This window comes from Cygnus olor, chromosome Z (assembly GCF_009769625.2).
Source record: "Cygnus olor isolate bCygOlo1 chromosome Z, bCygOlo1.pri.v2, whole genome shotgun sequence".
Classification (NCBI taxonomy): domain Eukaryota; kingdom Metazoa; phylum Chordata; class Aves; order Anseriformes; family Anatidae; genus Cygnus; species Cygnus olor.
The window spans coordinates 68383435-68393573 of NC_049198.1; the positions used below are offsets into that span (position 1 = coordinate 68383435).

General features: G+C 43.1%; 1 long non-coding RNA gene across 3 annotated transcripts; it reads right to left on the reverse strand.

Annotated features, from left to right (window-relative positions):
* Positions 1 to 51: 51 nt before the first annotated feature.
* LOC121062002 lies at positions 52 to 6737 on the reverse strand. 3 transcript variants are annotated; one of them, XR_005815367.1, is made up of 4 exons: positions 4521 to 6737; positions 2395 to 2545; positions 1857 to 2225; positions 52 to 815 (listed from the first exon to the last, which is right to left on the reverse strand). It is a non-coding gene; the product is annotated as an uncharacterized LOC121062002 (long non-coding RNA). The 3 variants fall into 3 exon arrangements; XR_005815368.1 differs by lacking the exon at positions 52 to 815 and having other exon boundaries at positions 879 to 1994; positions 2090 to 2225; XR_005815366.1 differs by lacking the exon at positions 52 to 815 and having other exon boundaries at positions 879 to 2225.
* Positions 6738 to 10139: the final 3402 nt, after the last annotated feature.

Below are 10139 nucleotides of genomic sequence, written 5' to 3' on the forward strand. Positions count from 1 at the left end.
AAGCACAAGGAGAGAAATGACATTTATTAGTTTACAAACTCTTTGGGGATTTAAACAAATAAATAAATAGCCACAAAACAACAAAACCTTAAAAATGTAATGCATGGCATTTATCCTTCTCAAACTGGCTGCTGTTACAGTGAGTTTTCAAGCTGATGCATGAAGCCTTGGAAGCAGAGCTGGTGTTCTTAGCAGATTACAGTACCAGGTCATATTTTGCTATTGTCTCCTGCGCTAGATTTTCCTTGCAGCCCTGGATAGATACAGCAAAGGGGAGGGAAGGCTGGGCCCTCCAGGAGGGTGTCGGTGTTCAACTCCGTAGATCTTTTGGAGAAGTCACACACCTGTCTGCTGTAAGGCGGCTGTAAGGGGACACTGCATTTTGTTTAGCACAAAAAACAGAGTGTAATGTGTGGCAGAAACAAGGGGAGTTGAGCTGGGAGATGAGGGAGTGGATTTCTGGCTGACCTTGGCCCCGGGGGAGTAGGGAAAATGTGCCTCTTCCCTAAGTGGTTTTTTTTTTTTTTTTTTTAATTTTCCCCTCAATTCCCAGGTCAGTAATCAAAAGCTCACATTGACTGGCAATAATATATGACACAGCTTGTCATAAATCCGCTGTCTGCATGCTATGAGACAAGAAGTGGGTACAAGACTACTCCACGATGCCTCGTGAAGGCAGAGCCCCGGCTGTAAGAGCAGCGATAGATTCCAGGTCCCACTTCTCACTTACTATGCATGCGATGCTACAGGTTGGGTGAATCTCTTTTGTCCTCTCAAATACAGAGCCATACTGGTGCTCCTTGCTGACATTGGCTCTGGATTTAAAAAAAAAAAAAAAATTAAAAAAAAAAGAAAGAAAAATACTTGCTGCCAAGAGCTCTGTGGTGTCTCTGCACCTCCCCTGAGGGGGGTACCCCCCCGTGGTGGCCCTGCCTTCCCTCCTGCCCCTGTGGCTTGAGCATGGAGCACCGGGCAGCCGCTGGCTCCACGACTGGCACAGTTTCTGCAGCTGGCACCAGCCAGGCCCTGGGCAGCCAAGGGCCCGATAAGCTGGGCCAGCTGGGGAGCTGCCATGCCACCGGCTGGCACACACTGACCCCGAGGAGCTGGCCCCACCAGCTCACGCTTCTTTTAGCTGTGTTTGTGTGTCAGGCTCCAGGGACACCTCCCTTTCCTCCCTTATTTTTTTGTATTGTGTTTCTTCCCTCACCCACTTCTGTTTCCATTTTTTTTTTTTTCTTCCTGAGGTCATTCTCTAGTGTTAGATTCCCCACCTGTGGTAAAATGTTTTTTGGGGTCCTGAGACTTTCCTCATTCACTTCGTGTACTCCTTTCCCGTCCTGATGACTTTTCATTTCTTTCCATCTGTTTTTGACTGCTTTGGCTTCCTGGCTACAGCGCTGAGTTGGCCTTGGGTGCCGATTTTGTGCCTTTGGACTGTGCCATGCCCCGAGGGCCACACTGACTGCTTTGTGGTGCTCAGGTCTCTGCCCTGAGTGGCAGTAATCCCCTCGGGGGTAACTGCGAGGTGCAGCCAGGTGCCCTGGTCTAGCAGCAATCGGCACCAGGGCCATCATACGGCCCTCACTTCTATGTGGGGCTGGAGACCTCCTCTGGAACTTGTGGCCAGCCCAAATATTCTGGCTTTTGTATACCAGGCGCTCTGCAGATGTGCACATTGTGGTGGATTAGGAGAAAGTGGTGCTCCAGGGGCATGGGGTGCTATGCTCTGGCCTGTGCACAGCAGTGGTGTCCCTGTGGGGCGATGGTTGGGCCCTGCATTCTCCCAGATGCTCGCCCAGCTAGGCCAGCAGGGGAGAAGTGGGACTGCAGGGAGACGATGGCAGGGTTCCCACCTCAAACGACCTAAAAGATGACCAGGAGCTGTGGCAAAGCTGCTCTTCCAGCCTGACACAGCATTACGTTGCTGTTAGCTCGCATTTCACATGCTGACTTCGTTGGATGCACCCACATGAAACATCTTTTACACCACTCTGTGAGAAAAAGATGAATTCCTAAATACAGAGTGCAGCAGCAGAGAAGAAACACAACTTAGCAAAGAAAACAAGACATAATGGGCGTACTCAACAGGCCTGGAGAACGGTATCAAAAATCAGCTTGTTCTCCCGTTTTTGGCACCCTCACGTCAGGTGCTGGGAAACTCCGTGGGTTCAGCTTGTCACTTCTGATGTACTTCTGCGAGTTGTAACAGGTCAAACTGGTCTCTGAAATGAGATTAAACCACTGGAACAAAAACATACCTGAAATTGCATGTGAATTTAACCAAATGTCTGAAAATTTGGCCTCTGTAAAGCAAGTGGTATAGTAAGCCTTACTGCAGCAGTTTACTCATTAAACAGATTGGAATAACAAGTGGGACTAATTCTTACTGACATTTCCTCTTCTTAGCTTTCAGATGGCTCTGCAGGATTCGTAGTGGGCCTGGTGCATTCATTCAAAACGCTCCAGTTTTCCAGCAAGTTGGCTGTTCCCCGAGGCTTGCATCAGATCCGGACAGGGTTTGTTGTGCACCACCTTCAGAAGGCTGAAAAAGCTTCTGTTTTTGCTAAAAGAAATGAGAGAGGTATAGAGCAGCGCAACCAGCACCGCGAGTGAGGGAGGGAGGAAGATTTGTGCTTCATCCACTGAAAGAAAGTAGGATCATAAAGTGGGAGATTTATCTTCTCCTTGTGAAACAACTGGAAAGTGTTACCTCCTGCTCTGAGCCTAAGGTGATGTGGAAAAAGATGAGGAAATGTTGAAATCATGTGTTGTTTTTTTCAGCAGGTTGAAGTTTTCAAGCCTTTTTCTTAGTTGTCAAACCCCTGTTCATAAGAGCAAATTCCTAAAACCCTGCTCAGAGTAAACCTTCAGCAAGGTATCAGCATGCTAGAAATGGCACTGGAGCTGCCAGTGCTTGAGGCTGCTGTGCAGTCACTAGTTTGCTTTTCAGTTTTGAGATGAAAAATTATATTTCTTTCAAAGTGAAATGCAACACAATTCTGTTGGCAGATTTTAACTAGAAATCTAATTATCTGATTGATGAGCAAAATGAAATAGACTTAAGAGTTTTCTAAGCAGTTAGTATGAAACTCCCCACATTATATTTTGTTCTGGGGTTTTGATTCATTTGTTTTTGTTAGAACCTCCTCTGGCACTTGTTTTGGGGAAGATCAAGTGAGGAAATAATAGAAAACGATCTAATTTGGGCCAAGAACACCCTCCAGGGGCAGGAGGTGTTCACCAGCTGTAGTGAACACTCATCTGGGCCCCTTCTGGAGCTCTCAAGGAGGGTAAAGAGACAAAGAGCTGGTCCTAAATAGAACATATTTTTATGTGTAGGAAGTAATGCGTTTTCAAAGGCCATGACATAAATTTAAGAGGCTGGAGCTCATTAACTTTGATCTTGTAGCAGTGCTTATTCATTAAAATGACAGGCAGTATAATTATTTCCTGAAAGATGAAAATAGAAGAGAATCTGTGATCTATGGTTAAGTGAGAAAAGTACGGAATAAGACAATTAGGTTGTTGCTAACCAATTGCAGGAGAGCCAAGAACAAACACGCTGAAATTAAACATGTTTTACATTATATGTGTAATTCAGATATACGTGTCTCCTTCTCCATAAGGAAGCAAGATGCATACATAACATACACCTGGATTTAATTTCAGTGTCCTGTGGTTAATGCTAGAAGATGGCTTAGGCTATATATATGAGCTAATGTCAGTTCTGAAAATATTTTTGGACATTTCTAAGTAAGGGGCGATCTAAATCTTCTCTGGTACCTCTAGTAGAGACCTACGCTGTGCGACTTCTACTTTTGACACCTGTCCCTTCTGCAAGAAAACAAAAGGTAACTCAGAATGCACGGTGTGGGGCCCAGGCTGCCATTTATCGATCACCCAGCACAGTGACTTGGCTGGCCTCAGTACTCCAGCTGTACTACTGCAGTAATTAGTACATGCTGCACGTAGAAGTACAATGGTAGGTTAGATGAACTGCAACATTGCCTGTGCTTGTACTCCAGCACATCAGAAATTTAAACATCAGTGAAGATGTAAGAATTATAGTTGTGTTTTTGCACTGGGAAATTCCACTAACCCTGAATTTTCAAAGGTGATTGCGGAGGCATAACAGTGCGGGGTGTGTTAAGCAGATAAGGGGGCAGGGGAAGGTCCCACTGTCCTGAAATAAGGAGGATGGCTAAGAAAAACAAAACAAGCAGTGATGGAGTCAGCAAGAACAAGAAGCTATGAAATCATGGGCCCCTCCAATTAAAAAAAAAAAAAAAAAAAAAAAAAGGAGACAGTTGGTCAAATAAAACTTTACATACAGGGCATAGTAACAATTGTCAGGTAGGTTGTGAACCTGTAGTACTCAGCCAGGGAGGAAACAGGGGAGGAATCAAGCGTCAGGCAGTAGGGAATATAGGGCTACGCTGCACTTCTGTGCATTCCTGCTTGCAGGACGCCCACTACTGTAATCATGAATAAAAATGGTAATTCACTGAGATCCTCACCTGAGCCTGTGCTTTTGGCTGCAGATTATTCCTCACAGGGATGCTTGTCTAGATATTTTACCATGCATTTGCAGAAGACAGTATGCTCCAGGTCCCCCTGGCAGCCTCCCTGGTGTCCACATGGGACAAAAGGGAGGCTGCTGGTCCAAGTGCTAGACAAACAGCAGCAATCCCTCCACAATGTCCAAGGCCTGGCAAGGAGCAGCCTACCTCCACAGCAGATCAGGTCACCAGGTGGGACACTTGTCCCTGCAGCAGGAGCTCCCTACTAGAAACACTTGCCGCTTCCTCCTGGTGCTGCTGCAAGGCTCCGGCACTGTGGGCTTGATGACTTTCTTGGACACAGCTCCTAGACCCTCCACTGCTGCCAGGACATTGAACATGATCTGTAGCTGCAGCTCTACAGGTGGAGCAGGAATGAGCCTCCTGGTGCAAGAAGTCACCAGCTCCCAGCCTTCAGCATTGAAAGAGCCACCGTTTCCCAGCCCGATGAGCACTAACTTCTCTGGGACAGCTGGCTGCTCAGACTTTTGTTTGGAGATGGTTCTGTCAAGCTCTTTCTCATTGGATCTGGAACTGCAGAGCCTGCTGACCTTCTCCTTCAGCTCCTTACTTGGAACAGAGGTTCTCCACCAGCACATACCTCCTGCGAGTGAAGGCAACACTGCCCCAACCAGCAAGGCTCTGGAGCTGGATACCTCCATTTTGCCTCATTTTGTTAACTCAGCTCTGAGCTCTAAATCACATTTGCTCATGTCTTGCAGCACAAATTTCCTGGTAGCTCTTGACGTTGACTTGTCAGTCAATCACTTGTAGGCTGCTTTGGATATGAATCCTAATTTTTTCCTGTAACTGTGCTATGCTCAATCATAGGGCTGCCATTCGGTTCAACTCAAAATTCTTGCAAACAGGTTTGTGGGCTGTTGGTAATGACTGTGCAGGGAATTATCTCCTAAAAGTCTCCTCCGTGTTACTCCTCTCAGCTGTAGCAGGTGATATGTCACCTGAATACAGTCTAGCTGGGAGAATGCTTGAACTTCTCTGTGTCTCCAGAAAGCAAAGCTCTTCTCCCTGAGGTCTTTCATCAACAAGGGCTCACGTGCTCATGTCAAAATGCAAATTTTAAAAATTAGTGACTGTTTCCCTCAGAAATGAATGTTTCTAGGAAGGGCGATGGTGCGCTAAGATCACAGTTCATTTTACTCAGCTGTGAACTTCCAAAGCTGCACACTGGGACCTGTATGTGCCACACCACAAATGCTGTTCCTTCCAGTCTTTGAATTATTCCATCAACTTTAAAACTCTTTCTTACATGGATAATGTGGGTCAGCAGCAAACCACTTTATGTGAATGCTGATTAAAAAAGCATTCACTAAATACGGACGTATTTTCCTAGCGTAATCACGTTGTTTTCAGCCTTTGCTTTTTCCTCCACATTCTTCTGCAAGACTCTTTCCCCGACTTTCTTATTTTTTCATTTACCATTGTAAAAACCGAGTGACTTTTCTTTCTGTAGTCAGCAGAGGGAGCTTTGTCACTTATGCTTTTTAGGCCGGCTCTATTGCTTGTGTGAAGAACTACAGTTCTGCTAGCAGAGGGCGGGGACGTCGCTCACATAAGTAAAGCACCGAAGCCAGGCAAACATCATAGGGTTTTGTGCTTTGAACTGTCTTTTTCATCTTTTTTATGCTGTTTTGTCTTTTAGTTCACATAAGTTAGATTCTCATGCCCTAACATTTCTTTAAAAGATTCTGGCACAGTGACAGTCACATAAGAAATTTGACAGATATTGGTAGATCAAGACCTTTCCTAGGTTTTTAATCTGTTTATAATTAGTCACAACAAATATTCCTCGAAGGCTGCGATCTGTTCTATCTAAACAAAGAACATTGCGTTTTGAAGCAATGGAGTCTTCAATGAGTATGGACAAAAATGTTATAATTGTAAATATGCATTTGTAACAGTTATAACATCGTATAATCATTAAGGTTGGAAAAGACCTCCAAGATCATCTGGTCCAACCGCTCCCCTACGACCAATATCACCCACTAAACCATGTCCCTAAGCACGACGTCCAACCTCAGCAAGGAGTTAGAGTGGAGATTTCCATCCTTGCACGCCCACAGGGCCCTCTGCACATGCATCTGTCAGAGGGAGGAACAAGTGTGATGTCTCCAGGACGTGCCATCCTCCCCGCCATGTCCCCTGAGGATCCCCTGTCCAGCCAGGCTCTGGGGACAATGGTGACATCACAGTCCGGGAGGTGGCCGGAGACAGCAGCCACAGGGACCATAAGAACCCCTGGGAAAGCAGCATTGTTTCTGCTATAAAAGGCATGTTGCTCATCTTTGTATCCCTCCTAACCTCAGCAAGGATGACCAGCAAGAATGACAGACAATTTACTGTACCTTCTGATGGTATGTACCAATCAAAACCTGTTTCTGGTAAAAGGGATTACCTCAGATACCATTGAAGTGATGTAGTTCTCCAAGAAATGCCAACTAACAATATGGCGTAGCAGTGTTGATGGGTTTTGGACACAGAGAACTAGGAATATGCAGAATCAATGGTTCCACAGATAACTTAAGACACCCCTCTCTCCTCATAGATGAAAAAATGAGTTTTAATGAAACTCAAAATACAAACTACAGTTAGTAACTCAAAATACTACAGTTGATGGAGCTGCTAAACTTCTGTCAGAATTTCCCTTGATGGTGGATAAAAGTCATGTCTAGAAAATTTGGAAGAGGTGTACTTTGGGCCAAGTTATTGACAACTAAACATGGATCTGTGTTTTTGTAGAACTAGTCGTTTTACTAGGACGTGCTCACGTTTATTTGCAAAATGCATATGTATAATCTGTTTCTACATATGTCCATTTGCGCAGCGCATTACCTGTTCAAATACTAGTAGTGTGATGTGCTTTACTGTTGTAGTGTCAGACAATGCTGATTTGCTCCAAAGGAACGCAACCAAAGAAACCAGCCAGGAAGACTTTAAAGCGCAAGTAATGCTTATTGCATCATCTACAGGTCTTGTCATCTACCTAATATTTATGATATTCTTTTGTGTGATTTTTATCAAGCACAGAATTCCAAAAGGGTAAGTTTTCCAGTCATGTACCATGTCCAATATTTAGATCCCTTTAGAACACCTCTGAACTCTCAGCGAACCAGAGGCAGGTACAGCAATAAGGTCCTACAATATTCTATCAATTACTAGGTTGTGTTTTGGTTGGTAGAACACCTCCCCCAACAAATAACAGCTATTGACAGACTGTAGGTTTTTGGATAACAAAATTAAATTCCACTCCAAACATAGGATTACAAAATACACAAAAATGTGATAAAGGCTGGGAAAGGCTGCACAGGCAAATGAAAAGTAAAAGTAGAAATTATAAAAAAATATAAATTATGTTATTTCCAGGAGTCTGTGTACTAAGTATTTCATTATAAGATGAAATGTACCTCTTTGTCAGTTCAAATCTTGAAAAAATTGAAGTTGAGTAATTTGTTACCCATCTTCAGTGGTATCTGTTAAGTTTCCGCTGAATTCCCCTAGTCAGAATAACGTTATTTTTGTTCTGTGTTGCAGGAATTTTTGTCGTATGTTCAGATGCTCACATGAACAGCAGAGACCAGCTTCGGAGGCACAGGGTGGGGTAAAAGCATTAGATATGCACAGTGACTCACACAAGAAAGGCTCAATCTCAGAAACTGTACCCCTCATGAGTTCAGTAGCTGGTACGCCATCTATTCTTGATGAACCAAATCACAGTGATACTCCTTCATCTGAGGACTAAAATGAAAAGTAATAATCTTAGTGAAATGATATAATCTTAGTGAAAAATGAAAACAAATATATCTAATAAAACAAATATATCTAATAAACTTACTGACCGAGCTCTCAAACTCATCTGCTGGTTTATGTGCAACTATGTTTTGAGAAATCAAGGGGAAGTTCAGGTTGGAAATTAGGAGACATTTCTTCTCAGAGAGAAATCCAGTCAGGCACTGGAACAGGTTGCCCAGGGAGGTGGTGGTGTCACTGTCCCCGGGGGTGTTTAAGGAAAGGCTGGACCTGGTGCCTAGGGACATGGTTTAGTGGGTGATATTGGTAGTAGGGGTGTGGTTGGACCAGATGATCTTGGAGGTCTTTTCCAACCTCAATGATTCTATGATTTTATAAAATAGTGCTTGTGATTCACTAAATAGGTAGCTTGAAATCTCATGACAGGATAGAATAAGCTTTGTGCTTTGACAGGAGAGGGATGTAAATTTCAGTTCTGATCACAAATGTTTGCAGGCAAGCATTAACTACTTCAGAATAAAGCACCAGGGGGTACAGCTATGGCAAGCTCCACATTCAAGTTGAAAAGGAAGAGCTGAAACACCGTCACAATGACTTTCTGAAATGAATCCAACCAATCCAACATATGTGGCTCACACTGAGTAGAAAACCTGTGGTGAGATCTCTGAACAGTAATTATTTTCTGAACAAATATTTTCTGAGTGAAAATTAACAAATGGAATTTTGAAATATATCTTTTCTTTGGGAGAGATATGAAAGAATCTGTGCATTTGGAATGTTTGTGCATGTGACAGCCTTGTATGCTGTTTTTATGTACACCGTAACACGAAGGCCCAAGTAACAGCAAGGCAGGTATTTTTAACAGAAAAAGGAAAAAAAATAAAAATCTCTTGGTTGAGTTTTCCATTAGAACGTTTTTCTCCTATTTCATCTGTTTTTCACTCTCTCCCCTCTGTAGCCATATCATATTTTGCCACCCCTACCCAGCAGCAGCAATTCTTCAGTTGACACTACTGTGACATGGGGAAGGAAAGTGCAATGAGACTTGTACATCAGAAGTAGAGGCAGATTCTACAAATAATTCCTATTAAGAAATTTTAAGCAGTGAGGCATGAAAAGCTGGGGTTTACAAATCATAGGCTAAATGTAGCCCCTTACAGCAATGCAATGATTTAGAAAAATTGCTTGGCTGTGGTCTTCTGAAGCCAGCTCAAAGCATGGGAATCTTTCAGTTAATTTCCATTAATTTTCATGATCATTTACACACATATAGCTATATTTTGAAAATATTTTTGTCCCACAATATACATATATATTTTAAATATATGGATATTTAGTTGTTATTGTCTTTGGCATCCAATATAGCAGATTTCCTTTTTCCTGACATGTTACTGGCCAGCAGGAGACAGTTAACATTAGCAGCCCATTTTCAGTTAGTTTCTTCATTCTTTTTATTGTTATTACTTTCATGTTTTCAGTGTTTTGAAACTGTCCTTGATCACCTGAAATTAAAGCGTTGCCTTAGGGATGGTATTGAAGCTCACCCCACTACGTGTGTGTTGACAATACAGATGGCACAGCCTACAAGAAATAATAGGAAAAGAATGCAGAACAACATATAAAGATGCTACAAAGGAAACAAATATATTTCTACAAATATATTCTCTGTTATATACATATATTCTACGAATTCCTAGTTAGTTCACACCGTGAATACTGAGAGCAATTCTGGTCTCTTATTCTTGTTTTAGGAAAGGTTGGACGTGGTGCTTAAGGACATGGTTTAGTGGGTGACATTGGTGGTAGGGG